This window comes from Tamandua tetradactyla, chromosome 22 (assembly GCF_023851605.1).
Source record: "Tamandua tetradactyla isolate mTamTet1 chromosome 22, mTamTet1.pri, whole genome shotgun sequence".
Lineage (NCBI taxonomy): Eukaryota > Metazoa > Chordata > Mammalia > Pilosa > Myrmecophagidae > Tamandua > Tamandua tetradactyla.
The window spans coordinates 22033194-22053566 of record NC_135348.1 but is presented as its reverse complement, the minus strand read 5'-3'; the positions used below and the strand labels follow the sequence as shown (position 1 = coordinate 22053566).

Below are 20373 nucleotides of genomic sequence, written 5' to 3'. Positions count from 1 at the left end.
TTTCCTTGAGTCTTAGTTATAGTTGAAAGTATTGAAAGTGATAACAGAAGTTCATTTTCCCTGGGAATAACTCTTGGGCATTGAGGTAGATTTGAAATTGCTCTGGTCATCCCTGGTAATTCAGGCTCAGGAGAATAAGAGAGGTCCAGAGCTAATGCCACCCACATAGGTGAAGGACTTCAACCATACGTTCTGCGCAGAGAGTTACATGGAAAATGAAGTTTCCCAAAAATCAATATCTCATATTTATCAATTTTATTCAAGTAAATAGTTTGGGGAAAGGTAAAAAGTCTTCATCCTTTCTGTTAAAGGTAAGGTGTCTTAGTCTTTCCTTTGTGGTGGATCCAGGAAGAGACAAGAAGTGCTAGTTATCTGCCTTGACAAATTTAACATCTATACCTAATGTCATTACTCTGTCACCATGCAAAGTCTTAAAAGAGACACTGGATTTTGTATTATCTTCTTAGCAAGTCACAGAAATCAAAGTTCAAATAAAGGTCTACTAATGTTTAAAGGTATAGGTTTCTTAAAAATGGTTACTTTGATTTTATCCACTGTTCTTATATAGCATTTTATTTTATTTTATTTTAGCATTTTACATGTGGATATAAAAACATCTTTTTGCATATGAAACAGTTTTTATTCTCTGGAAATTGTTTAGTTAATCTTTTTCTGAGTATTATATTTAGCAGAGGAGAGTTCTACAAACTTATACAAAGCATTTCCTTAACTGCAATTGGCTTTGATTACATTTACAATGCCTACTTACTCTTCAATTAAAGACATTAAATACTATTGTTTCAATGGCTTTTGCTGTGTCAAACTATTATTTCTGACATTTCATTAAAGGGTGAGGTCAAGTAAGATGGAAAACACCAAATAAATTTCCCAGCAGGAATTTCAGCTACATTCCTCCTGCATATTCAAACTTCTGATTTCCAGGACAAAAAAAAATATCTTATAGATAGATACAATTCTTTGAATTCTGCCATCATTTCCACGTACAGATTTTAGAACACTTAATGAAGAGTATCCTGTACCATATTGGATAGTTTGTATAGTAGATTCTGACTGTAAATTCTCTTAGATTATATGTAAAGAATAACCTGGAAATAAAATATATTTGAATTCTTAAACTTCTACTTTCTTTGAATCCTTTCTTATATGATTCTCCTTCAAGAAAATAAACCACTATCATATCTCATTTCTGGAGCTCTCACTCTCCAGTGTTTCTGAAACTTCAGTGTTTAAATGTTTTTAAAAAAGTTTAATCATTGTAATGCATAAAACAATATGGAGCAGTCTGACATTGTTTGTCTTTGTGTGGCTGAAAAGAATGCAAAAATAAATTGTTTGTATGGTGTGGAAAATAGAGGTTGGGATTAAATTGACCTAAGGTTAATGATAGGATGAAGATCAACTGTCAAGTAGCAAGAAACTGCTATAGCCTTGGCAATAATTAATGTTGAACGATGACAGGAGTTCAGATTATTGTAATGAGAGATGATATGCTGTTCTGACTATCCTGAGGTCTGTGCTATTTAGTTTCTTATGGTTAGGGGTAAAGAAGGAGGACTTTCTAGTAAAAACAATGTAACTGGGTACAATAAGCCTGCAGTGTCCCAAGGTTCTTGAGAGAAATTGTTAGTATATATATATAAAGAATTTATAAAATATGTAGCAACCAATGTTTTACAGAATTTGGTGCCTGAATGGGAAAGAAAGAAAGAAAAAAAAACAGGGAGGTATTTATCTAACTGTACAAAATAGAACAAAATTAGTTTCCTGAGTCCCAGCTGCTGGCCATTATCCTATAATTCTAATGAATCTTTTCTTGGATCCTTCATTTTCGGAATGGCACCATTCTTCCCATAATATATCATCCATTGTTCTTGCTCTGATAAAATATTACATTAATACATCATTAAAGCAACAGATGTATTAAGGTAACACATTATCAGAACAAAGCTTCTCGTGGTGATGTTTTTCAGAAAGATGGTTTGGCCTTGGGCAGAATGGATCCAGAGGCAGAATCAGTTCAAGACAAAGGTGAGTCCATGTCACATTTCCTTTCATCAAATAGTTGCCTCCAGCTATAGTACAATGTACATTCTTGTTTTTATTGGACCATTGAGTCTTCATCAAAATCCTTGGATACTCTGAGTCTCATTTCTGTAAAAGAAACAACGTGTAATGAAAGTCTTCCCTGTGAGATAATTCTTCATAGGCAATGAATTGTTCGACACTACAATGTTTCTTGGAGGGCAAGTTCATCTGGGAGTGCAAATCTAAGTGTCAATGGTCAGGGTGATATCTGCATTGGTGGCTGTCGCCAAATGGCAGCTGCATTTGCTTTACAAGCATCATTTTCCCTGCAACATTCTTCAAGTCCTTTAACCCTAGCTAGGTGCTTTCAAAATCAAATATTCAATCCATCAGTAAATAGAACAAGTTCTAAAGATGCTCAGTACTTCCAGGGGAAAACAAAAGAGAACAGGAAGGTAAAGAGAGAACTGGCACACTTTGTCTAGGACAGGCATATGTTAGTTCTGTTGTGACTGAGAAGTGGCATTCAGGCAGGAGCCAAGCTGGGGTATTACAGTACTCTCTTAATGAGCTTTCAGAAGAAAGGGAATCTTTTTAATGGCTTTTCTATCACAATCTACATACTCTGGAAAATCACTTTAGAAATTCAGGGTATAGGGGAAGTTGCACATGCAGGACCATGAGACATCATGCGGGTATGTCTACATATCCACGTGCAAAGAGGGCTGTAGCCACAGCTTTGGTCCGTGGGGGATTTCACATTATAACTGTCTCTGTGCAGAAATCAGATTTCTTGTTCACCCTTTGCAGCTACTAAGTCTGCCTAGTGAAAAGTCCAAGGAAAGGAAGAGAATAGTTATAATCAACTCAAAGGCAAGCTGGCTAGAAGCTGCAATCGATGGAAAGAATTCTGCTAATCATAAGGTGGGGGAGGAGAAGGTGATAATTTCTAGATAGTGGCCTCTTAACGTTTGAATGGGAGCCTGAGAAAAGGGATCATTCATTTAAATTTTTTCTCTTTCGGGGTCCTCTCAGGAGTGAATTTATTCCACCCGTCCTTATATCTCCCCCTCTCTGGAAAAACAATTATACCGCCCAGTAAGAGCTTGCAGCAGCAGCCAACAACTTGAGAAAATAGCCCCATTTTAGAGACTGGCATCCCTCAGGGGTTTTCCTTTAGCACTAGAATGAGCATGGGGATATCCAAAGGAAGGAGACCATGTAGTTGTTAAAGTGGTTTTACAGTAATTGTCATGACTATTTGTCACATGACTTTTTCCTTGACTCTTGGTATGAGGAAACTAACCAACATTTTCTAAATTGTTAGGACTATCCCTTAATAATAGTTTGCCAGATATCCCAGGAGAGGGAGGCAGAGAAGAAATGCTGCTTTCCTTCCACTTCTACTTCCTTGCCTCCAAGTTTGTTACAGAGGAAAATACGCACGCACTATATGACTGAAAAGAAAATAACTGAGTGAGACGCACTGCAAAATGTTAAAAACCTGAAATAGGAGATGCAACGACAGGCTCATGGGGGAGATAATTATCTCACAAATGAACTTGGGTCCCATTGTGAGTGTATTTACCGGTGACCTTGTCACTCTCGCTTAGCACTGGATTATACCAGTAATAATCGAGTGTCAGTTTTTACATTTCACCAGAATGGAGTCAGTCCACACGAGGGCACTGATATATCCGGTCCCTGAAGTCCCATGAATTAATTCATTGATTTTAAACATTTCATAAAATGCACCTATCAAAAAGGTAGAAGCCTTTATCCATCAATTAAACAATCAAGGCAAAATTATCCCCCCCACACACACAAGCACACACACATGCACAGATCTCACCCATGGAATCTGTTACTGTGAACAAACCCTTAGACAGGAGACCACGGAAAGATAAATAACTTACATCAGGTGTGCAAGTAAAATACATTTATCAGCCCATTTAATAAATGTGTTTTTTGACATTTAGGAGCCCGTTTCTATGCAATTTTGTACCAGAAGAGATTTATACATACATAATCTGTGCACTCTCAGAGTTTATGGTCTAAGAATGACAACTGAGCAGAGTTCACTAAGGGCCTCCCAGCATGCTGTAAAAATAGGGAAGTTTTCAAAAATTTATAATAAATCAACATGGATGTCTTTGGGGTCTTCTTATATCACCATCTGAATTAGGAAGACAGATCAATTAGGAAGCAATTGCTCACTTAAGAATCTGCAGTGACTCTCAGATGTTACTGAGGGGAGTGCAATTGTTTCCAACTTCCTGGGGCAATTTGACAATGCATATTTAAAACCATGGCATTTTTCTTTCCCTTTAGCCCAGAGATGTTACTTATACAAATTTGTTTTAAAGAAACAGACACGGATGTTGCGAAGATTTCACAACAAGAATATTCATTTCAGCATTGTTCACGATAGCCCAAGTTTGTAAACAGTCTAAATGTTCAAAACGCAGGATTATTTCTGTCTATGATGGAACACCCAGAAAGCAGAAGACCACACAATTTCTTAACAAAAATAATGAAGAATCGTTAATGACCCAAGGAGATGAAAGATGTACATTGAGGAACAACATTACCATGCCATTCCTTGATTAAAAAAAATTGCCCACACAGGCACACATACTCCTCTAATTTTTACACATATGTATAGCACCAGTCTACAAAGAGACATACCCAAACTTTAACAATGACAATCTATGGTAGACAGTTTTCTTTTTCCTTGCTAGTATTATTTTCATTTCCTAAATTGTACTATTAGAGACTAATAAAAATGCACAATGATGGGTGAAAACCAGAGACAGTATGGCTGGGGAGAAGAGTGGCAAGGAAACAAAGCTGAGAAGTGGGTGGAAGCTAGAAGAGCCTCGAATGTTAATTAAGAAACAAGACATGTACAGTGCATTTCACTGGAATTACATGAAATTGAGCAAAATATTGACAATTTCACTTTATGTTCAAAATTGGAGATAATTTGACTCCTCCCCAATTAAAAAAAATTTCATCAAGGATCACCTACCAACAGGCTGATGAGCTGAGTGTTTCCTCTGTGACCATATGGCAGCACCAGGTTAGCTGCCAGCAGCCTTCGTCAATGCCCGGTGACCCACAATTGTTTATGCGTGTGGGGATGTCTGTGAGTAAGCTGACGGCCTCTCCTGTGTTATTGTAACATTCACTGTTATTATAATTTAAAATTTTCTTTCTATTCGACCTATAATTCTATAACAAGTTCACCCAAGAGTTCATCAAGTGGTAGAGCTATACAACTCACATGAAACTTGGGGACTTAGGAAGAGAAGTTAGATGCGCTAAATCTCTATTGAGAAGGCCAAACAACCACCCCAATACTCTCATACTGTTAATTTAGAAAAGAGCACTTTGAAATATTAGAAAAACATAAGGAAAATAAAAAAGCAGTCCTAAAGCAAATATACATTACAACGTTTGCAAATTTATGCATTCCAAGATTGCATTCACCCTCCCTCACACGCTTTATATTCAGTGCTGTGGGAAAAGCAGGCTTGAATTATGTACCTTTTGAATTATATGAGATCTCAAGGAATGCATTCTTCGCATAAAATGCAACCATCTTGTACAGCAGGGATGGGGTGTGGCAGGGGTGGTAGAATGGAGCTAAGAAGGGATTTTGAGGAGCAGGTGACTTGAACGCAGGTTCTGGAAGCCTCCTCAAGCTTCCCCATAGGTTGTATTTGAGGGAAAAGAAGAAGGGGCCTGGGAGGAATTAAAGTCATTCATACAAGGAACTGGGGGAGAGGGGAAGGGGGGGGAAGGATCTCTATGGGTCATGTGGCTTAACTTTCACAACCTGTGAGGCATTATTCCTTCTTGATGGTAAGAAAAAAAGAAATCCAAGGTCCCAAAGAAGCCTACATGGAAAGACCCCTTAATTTATTCATCAATCTGTTTTTTTTTTCATTCTTTTGGTTGCTTCAAAATGAACATTTCTATTAGAAAAGTAATACATGTTTTTTTTCTTTAAAAGTAGTTCAAATAATGAGGAAGTGTTTAAAATAGAAAGTGGAAGTCCACCATTCATCTACCTCCCCTTTCCCTTCTCCCAACATGGTCAAATTCTGCTCCTCAGAGATAACTACTGTTAGCCATTTGATTAAGAACTTCTAGACATTTTTACACATATAAATGGATCATTCTATACTTCCTGTTGCTTTCACTCCATCCAGTCATATGTTGTAAGATGCCGAGCTGTGAGCCACCTAACTCTTTGAAATAGCTGCATGGTACCTCACATTCTTCTACCAGTTCTCCATTATTGTGGGGCACTTTTTTTTTTTTTGGCCACCTAACCTGCATTTCCTTTGTTTCAGTTTGCTAATGCTGCCTAAATGCAACTTACCAGAAATGGACTGGATTTTTTTGTTGTTGTTGTTGTTGTTTCTGTATGTTGTACAGTGAGGGTCACATTTCATTATTTTACCATGTGACCATCCCCTTATTGCAGCACCATTTGTTGATTTTTTGTTTGGTTGGTTGGTTTTTCATTTGTTTGTTTGGGAAGTGCATGGGCCGGAAACTGAACCTGGGTCTCCCACATGGCAGACGAGAATTCTACCACTGAACTACCCTCGTACTCCCTAGACTGGTTTTTAACAATGGGGATTTATTAGGCTACAAGTTACAATTCTAAGACCATGAAAAACATCCAAATTAAGTGTCAACAAAAGGACACCTTTTCTAAGGAAAGGTCAATGGCATCTGGGGTTCCTCTGTCACATGGAAAGGCACATGGCAACATGTGCTGGTCCTTCTCTCCAGGGTTCTAGTTTCAGTGACTCTGTCTCAGCTCCTGTGGGCTCTTGCTTGTTTCTCCTGGAGCATTTCTCTGTAAGCTCTGTGGGCTTTTGCTGTCTTTTATCCTCTTCACAAGGGACTCCAGTAAAGGAATAAGACCCACCTTGAATAGTCTGGGTCACATCTCAATTAAATAGCCTAACCAAGAGGTCCCACCACAAAAATGGACTAAAAGAACATGGCCTTGGGCCACAGTGGCTAAGCAGGCAGAGTTCTCCCCTGCCATGCTGGAGACCTGGGTTCGATTCCTGGTGCCTGCCCATGCAAAAAAAAAAAAAAAAAAAAAAGAACATGGTCTTTTCTGGGGTACATGACAGCTTCAAACCAGCACACCTTGTTCATGATCTGCCCCTTGCTTTCCTTGTATTCAGTCCTGTTGGGACAGTAAATCCAATGCCCATATCTCACTAAGCAGTTAATCTTTCCTCTCCTTGCCTTGAATACAGCCAGAGTGTTTAGAAAATCAGATGTTCTCTGTTGGGACTTGAGTCCTGAGTGAGTGACACAAGGAAAAACATTGGAATAAACTATAGGAGTTCCCTAAGCTCAGGCAGGAAGGTCCTGATTAAGCCATTTCTGCTACTTGTTATTGGCTGTGGTTCCTGCTTCCCCGGAACCACCTGGGTTCCTGTTGGTTAACAAAAGGGCACCTCAGGCCTCTGTTGATCTGTTTGCTTCTGAGAGCTTCTAATAAATTGGCCAGAGCTGATTTCTGTTGTTTCAATCCAGAAACCCTAATTTGTGCTCTCACTTTTGCATGTCATAACACAATCAGAAATTTATATGAAAAAAAAGTATTTTTATGGCAACACTGGAATAAACTATATCCCTCTAGCTGCTCTGAGACCGAAGGGATGATCTTAGCACACCTGCACGCCATTCTCAGAATGCACAAAGCACATCAGGTGGGGAGCTCTGGCTGAATTTATATACCTATTGACATATGTTTAGATTGTTCCCAATTTTTCACTTTAAGAAACTATGCTATAGTAGGTGTTCTGTAATGCTCCTTTCAATTCTAAATTAACAGTGCAATTAAAATACCCCCCAAAATTCCTACTAGGTCTAGGTAAATAGTTGTTTCATGTGCCCTATCAGACAATGCTGATTGCTTTGTTCTGATGCATGGAAAGGGGTGGACTACCTTACACAGAGAACTCAAGCTACAAAGTGGCTTTTGCTTTGGATATCAGGATTCTGCATTTTGTCTGGAAGCTATGAGTATCTGTCAAATTATCCCAAGCTACTGGGTCCTGCCCCAGTTGTAAGGCTTTTCTAGAATGGATGGCCGAGAAGACAATAGCTAACATTTATCAGGAGCTCATTGCTTGCGGCACCATTCCCCTTTTAGGAGCTGTGTCTGTACTGCTTCATTTGATCCTCACCTCATCCCTTTGAGGAAGGCACTAATATGATTAGTCCTAGGTTACATATAAAGAAACAGGGTGCAAGGGTAGTTCAGTGGTAGTATTCTCACCTGCCATGTTAGATTCCCAGTCTATGCACTTCCCAAACAAACAAGCATAACAATCAAACGAAAATTCAACAAATGGTGCTGCAATAATAGAATATTCACATGGAAAAATAATGAAATGTGACCCCACCGTACAGCATACAAAAAAAAAAAAGGAAAGAAACAGAAAATTAAGAAATTCAATAACTTTCCTGGGGTTACCTGGATTATAAGTAGAGAAGCTAGGAATTGAACCCAGAGCAGTCTAATTCCACAGGCTTTAGGAACATGTATGTGCAAGACAAAATACCTTTAATTTAGCATTTTAGGACCCATTACAGTGACTCTGTATTTTTCAGGTATTCAATATTGGTATCTACTTATTTTGTTTTTTCAATTAAAATGTAATGGTTGTTATAAAAACAGAGCAAATTAATTTTTAAAAAAACAGAGGAAAAAACACAGCTAAGTATTAATGAAAATAAAAACGGAAAAGGAAAAGAAATACGTAATGAGCAATCCCAAGATAATCACTCTTAACATTTTGATGAATTTCTTACAAGTCTTTTGTACATAAAATAGATTTATTAATTATTTGTTTAATAGAGTTAGGACATACCACGTGTTTTAGTTTGCAAGCTGCCAGAATGCAATATACCTGAAACAGAATGGCTTTTAAAAAGGGGAATTTATTAAGTTGCAAGTTTACAGTTCTAAGGCTGTGAAAATGTCCAGATTAAGGCATGGCTATGAAAATGTCCAAGTTAAGGCATCCAGGGAAAGATACCTTTGTTCAAGAAGGCTGATGATACTCGGGGTTTCTCTTTCAACTGGAAAGGCACATGGTGACATCTGCTAACTTCTCCCAGGAATCCCTGGACCTCTGTCTGTTCTGGTGGTTCTGGTGGCTCTAAAGCTTTTCCCAAAATGGTTTCCTCTTAAAGCGCTCCAAGTAAGCAACCCCACTGTGAATGGGTAGAGACACATCTCCATGGAAACCATCTAATCAAAAGTTACTACCCACAATTGGGTGGGTCTTATCTCCTTGAAAACAATCAGAAAGGTCCCACCCAGCAATACTGAAAGAGGATTAAAGGACATAGCTTTTCTGGGGTACATAGTAGCTTCAAATCAGCACACTATGCATGCCATTTTATATCTTATTTTTATTATATAAAGTTTTATTGTACACATTTTACCATATTGCTAAATAATCTTCAAACGCAAGATTTTAAGTGGCACATAACACCTATTATTTCAGATGTACAATCATTTATCTAATCACTACTTTCTTGTTGGCATTTAGATCAATGTGGATTCTTTACAGAAATAGCTGTGATGAGCATTCTTGTTCCTTCAACTCTGATTTCTTAGGACTTTCATCAACTCAGAAAATCCTGTATACTGATTGTATCAGTCTATGCAATGCTGACAGCAAATTCTTGAGAGGGACAGACATTCCCCTGTAGGCCCATTCCCCTCTTTCTCTGGTGGAAATAGAAGATTTGAGAAAATGAATTGGGTAACAGATTAGATAGATTTTCACATTTAAATCCTGGATGTGGTCTTCCATGACTTTTCATTACTACTGATCTTCAACTGCTCATGGAATTGGCTACATAAAGGTGGGTCTCAGGACCACACATATCAGACATGAATGCAAACATGCATCCTGTGAATATAGTTCACAATCAAAGTCACATTTTAATATTCTCTTTCTTTTTCTACTTTGCTCCATGTGAAATCTTAGAATTTTATCATCATCATCATCATCATTGTGGAATATACTCTCATGTAACTAAATCTGACATGCCTTAATTTAGAAAAAAAAAAAGACGTTTAAATTATGTGTTGGAATACTGTTGATCCATCAGTACAAATGTCCAAGAAATGTGGCATAATTAAAAAAAAAATCTGTTGCAGTGCTAAAGTTGAATGCCTTTCGAGAGCAAGACTAGAAAGAAAATTCTGACTCTATAACTAGACTATGAGCTCCTGGAAGCAGGGTTGTTCTTGTCATCTTTGTCTTTCTAAGACCTAGCAAAGGCCTGGTAATATACTGAGTGTCCAATAAATAATTGTTGAATGAATCAGATGATTATTTTCAGTTTATTGTGGAGTAAAATAACACTCTGCCATCTACAACTTTGTTATTTCACTTCTTTTGCGCTTCAGTTCCCTTACCTATAAAAATGGAAATAAGGTTACATGCTTTCCAAGTTTTTCAAAAATTGAACCAGGATTATACAAATATACAGGGATTTTATGATACAATTTGTATATATCAAGAATATAGCTCACAATAATAGAAATATCACATTTTAAATTTTCTTTCTTTTCTACTTTCTCCACATTAATTCTTGGAACATTATCATCTCTATCACCTTCACTCTCATCTCATAATGTTCTTTCATGTAACTAATTCGGCATACCATACCTTTGAAGAAAAAGATATTTAAATTATGTTTTGAAATAATTTGTGATCTATCAGTTCAAGCTTCTAAGAAATGTGGCAGAGTTTTTACAAATTATCATCATTATTATTTTACAGTCTTAAGAACTCAAAGCCCTAAATCTTTAGTTGTGATTATAAATAGTATCCTTTTCCAGACTAATCATCATATTGTACCCTACATAGTTCACTTGTTAGTCAGAATATTCATCAAAGCCTGTTTTTGCTGTTTTTGTATTTTTTCCTCTTAGCAGTTTCTGCAAAGGAATGTGGAGAACAGCCTCCTCCAACCTCACACACTGTTTCTCTTTATTGACTTGTCTATAACTTGATATACCTAAATTGGTGGTTCCTGAACTGTGCCCATGGAACAAATATTTTGTTTTTAAGAAATGAATCTTCAGAAGGTGGTGTGTATGGGGATTAAGAGCATGCCTGAACCCGTACACAAAAAATATAAAACAGTGCTAAAAGAAATCAAGAAAGATCTAAATGGGTGAAAAGACATTTTCTGCTCATGGACAGGAAGATAAACTATAGTTAGGATGTCAGTTCTACCCAAACTGATTTATAGATTCAATGCAGTATGAATCAAAATTCCAACAATCTACTTTGAAGACTTGGAAAAGCTAATTATCAAATTCATTTGGAAGGGAAAGAGACCTCAAATAGATATAAAAAATATGCTAAAAAAGAAGTATTAAGTGAGAGGATTAACACTTCATGATTTTAAAGCTTTTTATAAAACCACAGAGGTCAAAAGAGCATGTTACTGGCACAAAGATAGAAGTATTGACCAATGAAATCGAATCAAGAGTGTAGAAATAGGCCACCAAAACTATGATCAACTGATCTTCAACAAGAACCCCAAATCTACTGAACTGGGATAGAAAAGCCTTTTCAATAAATGGGCATGGGAGAACTGGTTATCTATAGCCAGAAGAATGAAAGAAGACCCTTAGCTCATACTCTGTACAAAATTAACTCAAAGTGGACCAAAGACCTACATATAAGAACCAATACCATAAAACTCCTAGAAGAAAATGTAAGGAAACATCGTCAAGATCTAGGAATAGGAGGCTGCTTCCTAAACTTTACACCCAAAGCATAAAGCAACAACAACAAAAAATAGATAAATGGGAACTCAAAATCAAATGCTTCTGTGCTTTAAAAGACTTTGTCAAAAATGTGAAGAGGCAGCCAATTCAATGGGAGAAAATATGTGGAAACCATGCATCCAACAAAGGTTTGATATCCTGTATACATAAAGAAATCATACAACTCAACAACAAAAGAACAAACAACTCAATTATAAAATGGACTAAAGATATGAATAGGCATTTTCCCAAAGGACAAATACAGAGGGCTAAAAAGCACCTGAAGAGATGCTCATTTCCATTAGCTATAAGGGAAATGCAGATTAAGACTACAATGAGATACCACCTCACACCTATAAGAATGTCTGCTATTAAACAAACAGGAAACTGCAAATGTTGGAGAGGATATGGAGAAATTGGAACAATTATGCTCTGCTGGTGGGAATGTATAATGGTATAGCCACTATAGAAGACAGTTTGGTGGTTCCTTAGAAAGCTAAATATCAAATTGCCCTGTAATCTGGCACTACCACTACTGGGTATATACCCAGAAAAGCTGAAAGCAGTGACACAAACAGACATTTGCACTCTGATGTTCTTAGTGGCATTTATTAATAATTGGCAAAAGATGGAAACAATCTAAGTGGCCATCAACAGAGAAGTGTATAAACAAAATGAGGTATGTATATGTATATACACGATGGAATACTATGCAGCAGTAAGATGGAATGAGGTCATGAAGCATATGACAACTTGTATGAACTTTGAGGGCATAATGCTGAGTGAAATAAGCCAAATACAAACAGATAGCTGCTGTATGATTTCACTATTATGCCCTTGGTAAAGGTAAACTTAGAGACTTATAATACAGAATATAGGGGATCTAGATACACACAGAAGCTAGAGATGGGGGAATAGTTAGCTAATGAGGTTGAACTTGAATGTAAAGGAATGGATAGAAGTGAAGGTGGTTCATTACTGGGTTTATAAGTAATATTACCATATTGAAGGTGAACATGTTTGAAAGAGTTGTATAGAGCCACGTACCCCACCAATTAGCACTACAAATATAAATAAGTTCTTGCATGAACTACTTTAAAAGCATGAATCTTGTACAAAGAGTCAATAATATCAAGGTCTAAGGGGGAAAACTCCTATAGTATGCTATGGGCCTACATTTAATAGGAAGACATCATTAGTACCACAGCAATACCAGGAGTAAAATAATTGGGAGGGAAGAACAAGAGTTAACAAGAGGTTTGGATTTTTGAATTGGTGAGGTGTGTTTATCAGTTATATTTCTCTTTGGAGCAATGAAAATTGCCTAAAAATGAGACTGTTGATGGTTGTAAAATGAAGTGAGGAGAATGTGAGACATGGACTGTTGACCTTGGACATTATATACCTCCAATGGATGGAGGTGGCTGAGGGATACATTGACTGAGAAGTAGAATGGTGAACTGTGGCGTATATGATGATCAAATATTGTGCAGCTACAGAAAGGAATGAAGTCATGAGGCATGCAACGAGGTGAATGAAGCTTGGGGACATTATGTGGTGCAAAATAAGCCAGAAACAAAAGAACAAATATTGTGTGATCTCTTTTGGAAAACACCTATAAGAAAATTGGGGCCTAGATTGTAAGCTTTCATAGCAGTCACATTTAGTCCTGAGCTGTTAATGTTATTTCTAAATTTTGAGATGCTGTGCTATCTATGTATTACTTGTATTTCCCTAGAACTTTGGCTACCTGTGGGACACCTAAGACTCAAAGACGGAGTTCTGCAGCTCTGAAAGTCAGCATTGCTACTTACAACAACTGTTAAAGAAACTGAAAAAGAGATCAGGCTCCAATTAGAAATAAGAACAAAGCCAATCAGGTCAGGACTAAGGTGGATCAGAATTCAGGGGCAACGATGACATTGTATTTTAGAACTTCACCTACTGTATGAGACCAAAGGAAGAGAGGTTTATTTTGTCCAAAACCTAAAATTTCTGTAGCATATAATCTAACTTGTCCTGTCTGAATAGCTCATTTAGACAACCCAAATGCATGGAGCCCAGAATGGTAATGAAGGCTTGTAATTCTGTACAGCTTAAGGCAATACCCAGATACATTCCAGAGTATCTTAAAAAGTATTAGCAAAGTCTCTTGAGGAGCAGGAGAAAAAATAAGGAATTATGAAGCTTTACCCCAGGGAAAACCCCGGGCTCAAATATTAGGGAGTCTCAAGCAAGCCCTTGATCTTAAAGCTTGCTCCTGTGAAGCTTATTTCTGTAGTGGAGAAGCTAAGCCTACTGTTCTAGTTTGCTAGCTACCAGAATGCAATATACCAGTTCTAAGGTCAAGAAAATGTCCCAGTTCAAACAAGTCTATAGAAATGTCCAATCTAAGGCATCCAGGGGGAGATACCTTGGTTCAAGAAGGCTGAGGAAGTTCAGGGTTTCTCTCTCAAGTGTAAGGGCACATGGCAAACACAGAGTTTCTCTGTCATCTGAAAGGCACATGGTGAACACAGTCAGGGTTCCTCTCTCATCTGGAAGGGCACATGGTGAACACGGTGTCATCTGCTAGCTTCTTCTCCTGGCTTCCTGTTTTATGAAGCTCCCCAGGAGGCATTTTCCCTCTTCATCTCCAAAGGTGCCTGGCTAGTGGACTCTCTGCTTCATGGTGCTACAGCATTCTCTGCTTTCTCTGAATCTCTCTCATTCTCCAAAGTGTTTCCTCTTATATAGGTCTTCAGAAACTAATCAAGATCACACAAATGGGTGGAGACATGTCATCACCTAATCCAGCTTAACAACCACTCTTGATTAAACCACATCTCCAGAGAGATGTTCTGATTACAGTTTCAAACATACGTATTGATTAGGGATTATTCTACCTTTACAAAATGAGATTTTGATTAAAATATGGCTTTTCTAAGGGGCATACATACTTTCAAACAAGCACACCTACCTATTAATTATGCATAGTTATTTCCAGAAAACCTCTTTTGTGTTCAGATATGGCCTCTTTCTAAGCCCAACTTTGCAAGTAAAGTCAGTACTCTTCCCACTATGTAAGACATGACATCCAGGGGTGTAAGTCTCCTTGCGACATGGGACATGACTCCCAGGGATTTGCCTAGCCCTGGCACTATAGGATCAACAATGCCTTCCTGCCCAAACGGGGAAACTAAATGCAAAAAATAAGGTATCAGTGACTAAGAAAATTCAAATAGAGTTGAGCGGCTATTCTGGAAGCTACTCTTATGAAAACTTCAGCTAGATATTGCTAATGACCAAAGTTTGCCAAATCCCAACCAAACCATTCCTGTCCACCTTAAAGAACACCTGAGACTCTATCTGAGGTTCTACAAAAGTTTCATGCATTAAGATTATTTTCCAGAAACCTGTAACCTTCAAACGCGTTCCTAGGCCAGATAAGTCCTGAATCCCAGAGGCCCAGCCTCTCCAAGGATATCAGCTAGCTCCATCCCCCTAACCCATATTATCAATGGTCCTTTCCACCATGAAAAACCTAGAAAAGGCAGAGCCAAAATACCCCTAAAGACTGGGAGAAGGACCAAAGGAGAAGGAGGATTATGGGATTTAAGAAATGAGTATGAGTGTAATGAAATATCATTACGTTGGTATTTCTTCTAGTCTCTGGTGTCTTGGAGCAGCTAGAAGGAAATACTTAAAATTGTGGAATTGTAACCCATACCAAACTCTGAAATCTTTTCTATAACTACGTACTACAATCACTTTGAAATTTATTGCTTTTGTGTGTATATGTTATGTTTTATAACAAAAAGGTATTTGTTTGTTTGAAGGAAAAAAAAGCATGCCTCAGCTTCTGAGCTAGAATGTCCTGGTCAGTTCAGTGGCTCTGCATCTCACAAGCCTCAATTTCCACATCTTTGAAGTGGGAATAATTGCACTTACCTCACAAAAATGTTTTGAGGAAGGAAAAAAGATAGTGGCTATATACCTAACAAGGCAACTGGCATGATAAATGTGCTAAATAAACAATAGCTGTTAATATTAAAGCTATTACTATTATCATTAATAGTTCTGAAAAGCTCTAGGCTAATACCTGTTTGCTCATTGGTAAGTTGCAAGACTTCTTGGAACCTGCAATGGGCTGATATACTTTGTGAATCTCAAACTTACCTAACAAAGAAACACCTTTCTAGTACTTCTTTGACTTCTCCCTCATCTATGATCCTAAGACTTTAGCTTAATAACAAGATTACTATGTGTTCTCACTAAAATGAACCTGTTCAGTGCCTCCTTCACTGCAGCTCACATCTCTTTAAAGCATGTGGTGATCAAGGGACAATGATTTGCTGGTGAAAGAGCTCACATGCACACCCACGAATGTGCACACACAAACACAACCTTACAGGCTGGTATGTCTGAATGGGGCTAGCGTAAGAGGAGACATAGTTTTGGTTTGCCTTTAATCACACTTCTAGAAGAGGGCCTATGCTTGTAGAAAAATGTAGACACATTATAAATATTTAATGGGATTAGAATCTCCCAATTATATTATATTTATATTTGCTTCTGTGATTTCAGTAAAAAGTACATGATGCCCCAAATCACTATTTATTCATTTCATTTTTTAAAACATTATTTAGGTATAATTTATATATCATTAAATTCACCTATTTCAATGTGAAACTCAAGGATTTTTAGTAAATTTACTGAGTTTGCAACCATTACCATAATCCAGTTTTAGAACATTTTCATCACCCCAGTAGGATTTCTTATGCTCATTTAATCCCCGTTCCTATCTCTAGCCCCAGACAACCACTAATTTACTTACTGTTTCTAAAGATTTGGATTTTTTTTTGACATTTCACATAGATGGGATCATGCAATATCACATCTTTTGTGTTTGGTTTCTTTCAGTGAACACTACTTTTTGAGGTTCACCCATGTTATAGCATGTATCAATAGTTCGTTCCTTTTTACTGCCAAATAGTATTCCACTGTTTGAAGATACCACATTTTGTTTATCCATTATCAGTTGATGGACATTTGAATGGGCCATCATTGGGCTATTGGAAAAATGCTCCCATGAACATTTTCAAGCAAGTCATATGTGGATATATGTTGATACCCAGGAATGGAATTGCTGGGTCTCAATAATTTATTTGGCTTTAGTAAGTATATGATGGACAAAGAAGCCCCATTAAAATATAGCCATTTCTACCTTACCTAGGTTATAAGTTAGATTGTGCCTTCCCCACCCCCAGCCTCTGGTCCCATGAATATGATCTTATTGGTAAATAGGGTCTTTGAAGACGTGATCAGTTAAGGTGAGGTCCTTCTAAGAAGAGAGAAACTAGGAGAGACACAGAGAGAAGGCAGTCACATGAAAATGGAAGCAGAGACTGGAGTTATGCTACCACAAGCCAAGTGTCACCAAGAATTGCCGGCCATCGCCAGAAGCCGGAAGAGAGGCATGAAATAGATCCTTCCTTACCAACTTCAGTGGAAGCATGGCCCTTTTGACATTTTGATTTCAGAGTTCCAACCTCCAGAACTGTGATACAATAAACTTCTACTGTTTTAATCCACCCAGTTGGTGATTGGTACTTTGTTACCACAGCTCTAGGAATCTAAGATGCTTATTCAAATGTTAATGAGGGCAAGGGAGATAAAATTATATATAAAAGGGTGCTGACTTCTTGTAAATTCCTTACCTTCAAAGGGAACATTCAAAGTTGACCTTTGAAGAAATCTATAGCAGAGAGGGTGACTTCACTAAACAACCATTCCAACCTCCTTTTCTTGTGCCTTCATATACTACACAGGCTGGAAAACGAAAACCTTATTTCCTGGGCTCCCTTAGAGGTAGGATTCTAGTTGGGTACGAAATCTCCTAATTGAGGCCTCTTTCTTGCAATTTGGAGAGTGGAAATTGTGGCAGGACCTGATTCTAGTTGCCTGGCTGTTGCTCCTGACAAACACAGGAAACAGTGTGCCTCTCTGAAGCAGTATGCCTGTCAATGTCCAGTCTCTAGCTCTATGAATATTAAAGAGAAACTGCAGCAGTGACTAGTGGTTTCCTGATTCTCAGATCACAGCTAGAGTGTTGTGTTCTCGTGGTCATCAGTGGCAGCGGTGCCTCCAGAGGTGGTGTTTTCTGGTGGCTTGGAGATGTTGCTCAGGGAGTCCAGTATAGAGCCTGCGTCTTTACACTTCTTAATGATTTTGTAAGGGCCTAATTCCTGTATTAAATTCCTTCTGCTTAACACACCTACGATAGTTTCTGCTACTGATAACTGAACTCTATTAATACAAGATAATCACCGTGTCTCCGTTCAGATTCTCCAGAAACAATGATGTATTAAAGCAGGCTTCATGAGCAATTAATGGGGTCCTTGTAGGAATACTGGTAAGGGCATGGAAGAAGCAAACACAGGAGGGAAAGGTGCCAAGCAAGAATGGAAGACCTTGTAAAGCCCTATAGAATGTAGCTTCCACCCAATCCCATAAGGGAACTCCTCAGGGGAAGTGACCACTCAGAGTTGACCAGATCTAGGAGTCTCATATTCCATGCCTCAGGGGATGGAACTTCTCAGGCTCTGCATTGGTGGGCAATATGGATCCAGTAACCATAATAGTCCTCTGAAGGGGTGCTGGCTGTTGGAAGACAGAAAGAAGGGTAAAAAGGGAAACGAAGGGATCTAGGCAGTGCTCAGAATTACATTGTGATTGTTCCCTAGACTGGGCTAAGATTCTGGAAGGCTACCAATGCTCCAGCACGCCAGGTCCCTTTTTTACCTTGCTGAAATTTAGAGGTTGTTCTGGTTTGCTAGCTGCCGGAATGCAACACACCAGAGATGGATTGGCTTTTAATAAAAGGGGATTTATTTTGTTGGTTCTTCAGAGGAAAGGCAGCTTACTTTCCACTGAGGTTCTTTCTTACGTGGAAGGCACAAGATGGTCTCTGCTGGTCTTCTCTCCAGGCCCCTGGGTTCCAACAACTTTCCCTGGGGTAACTTCTCTCTGCATCTCCAAAGGCCTGGGCTGAGCTGCTACTGCTGAGATGAGGAATGCCAAGCTGCTAAACTGTGCTACACTGCGATCTCTCATTTAAGCACCAGACAATTAAGTCAAATGTCACTCATTGCAGCAGACACGCCTCCTAGCCGACTGCAGATGTAATTGGCAACAGATGAGGTTCACGTACCGTTGGCTTATGTCCGCAGCAACAAGATTAGGTATGCTCACCTGGCCAAGTTGACAACTGAATCTAACTAACACAGAGGTTAATAAATTAAAAAAAAAAATTGAAGCCAAAGGGATATCATTAGCTATAAATAAGAAATTTGTCTCAAACTTCCTTTTTTAATTCATTCAAATTTTCTCAACAATGGGGGTTTATTTATTTTCTGTTTTGGTCTCAAAAACATTAACACTTATGGGGCATCTGCTTTTATCAAAGCACTGGTAAGTGCTAGGAATACAAAGAGATATAAGGAACAACTTATTGGCACCGCCCACAAAGACAGATTTGGTCCTGTCTTCTTCTCCCACTGTTTCCCACTTCACTGCTCACATCTTGTATTCTGTCCATACAAAACTTTTCTAATAATTATAATACCCTGTTTCTCAACTCTCTGTCTTCTCACATGTTATTTCTTTAGCCCAAACACCCTTCCTTGTCCATTGACAGGATCCCATTCATTCATTGGGACGCAGCTTATGGTAGACCCTGTGGGATGGAAAACCCAAACAGAGCTCCCAGCTCCTCCCTCCTTGTTTGCTTCCACTGTAAAGAAGAGAAAGTCACTTTTGCAGCCTCCTTTGCTTCCACAGTTGACCCTATGCTCAGTCCCAGCAAATAAAGCAAGGGGAGAAATCTACCTGGGGCTCTTGGGAAATAATTTGCTTTCTCATAGAAGGTACAGGCACAAGAAGACAGCTTCTTGTGTTGCCCCTTCTCCTTTCTTCCTGTCTTGAACAACCATGAATCTCATGCTGGAGCTATCAAAGTCATCTTGAGTCCTAAGGAAACAAGCATGAAAGATTGCAGAGCAGAGAAATAGAAAGAACCTGGGATCAACACGGCAATCCTGAACCAGAGCCAATAACTATATTTAGCTCTGAATTTCTTGTTATAAGAGGAAAATAGATTTTTATTTGCTTAACCCAGGGATTTACAAACAATGGACCTGGAACTGGATGCTTGTTTTTGTGAATAAAGTTTTACTGGAACACAATCATGCCTATTCATTTCTGTGTTTTCTAGGACTAACTTCACATGACAGAATTAAGTGATTATGACAGAACCTGCCCGCAAAGCTCAAAATATTTACTATCAGATGCTTAATGCAAAGGTTTGCCCACCTCAGTCTTCAGTTTGCTAAGGCTGACAAAATGCAATATACCAGAAACGTGTTGGCTTTAACAATGGGGATTTATTAATTTACAAGTTTAGAGTTCTAAGGCCATGCAAATGTCCAAATCAAGGCATC

The 20373-nt window shown here is 38.3% G+C and overlaps 1 long non-coding RNA gene across 1 annotated transcript in view; it reads right to left on the bottom strand.

Moving 5' to 3' along the window:
- Positions 1-587: 587 nt before the first annotated feature.
- The window catches only part of LOC143666261 (uncharacterized), a 164057-nt gene continuing 144271 nt past the window's right edge, over positions 588-20373 (bottom strand). The window contains exon 4 of the long non-coding RNA XR_013167474.1: positions 588-2172. This is a non-coding gene — a long non-coding RNA (uncharacterized LOC143666261). The remainder of the gene's footprint in view (positions 2173-20373) is intronic.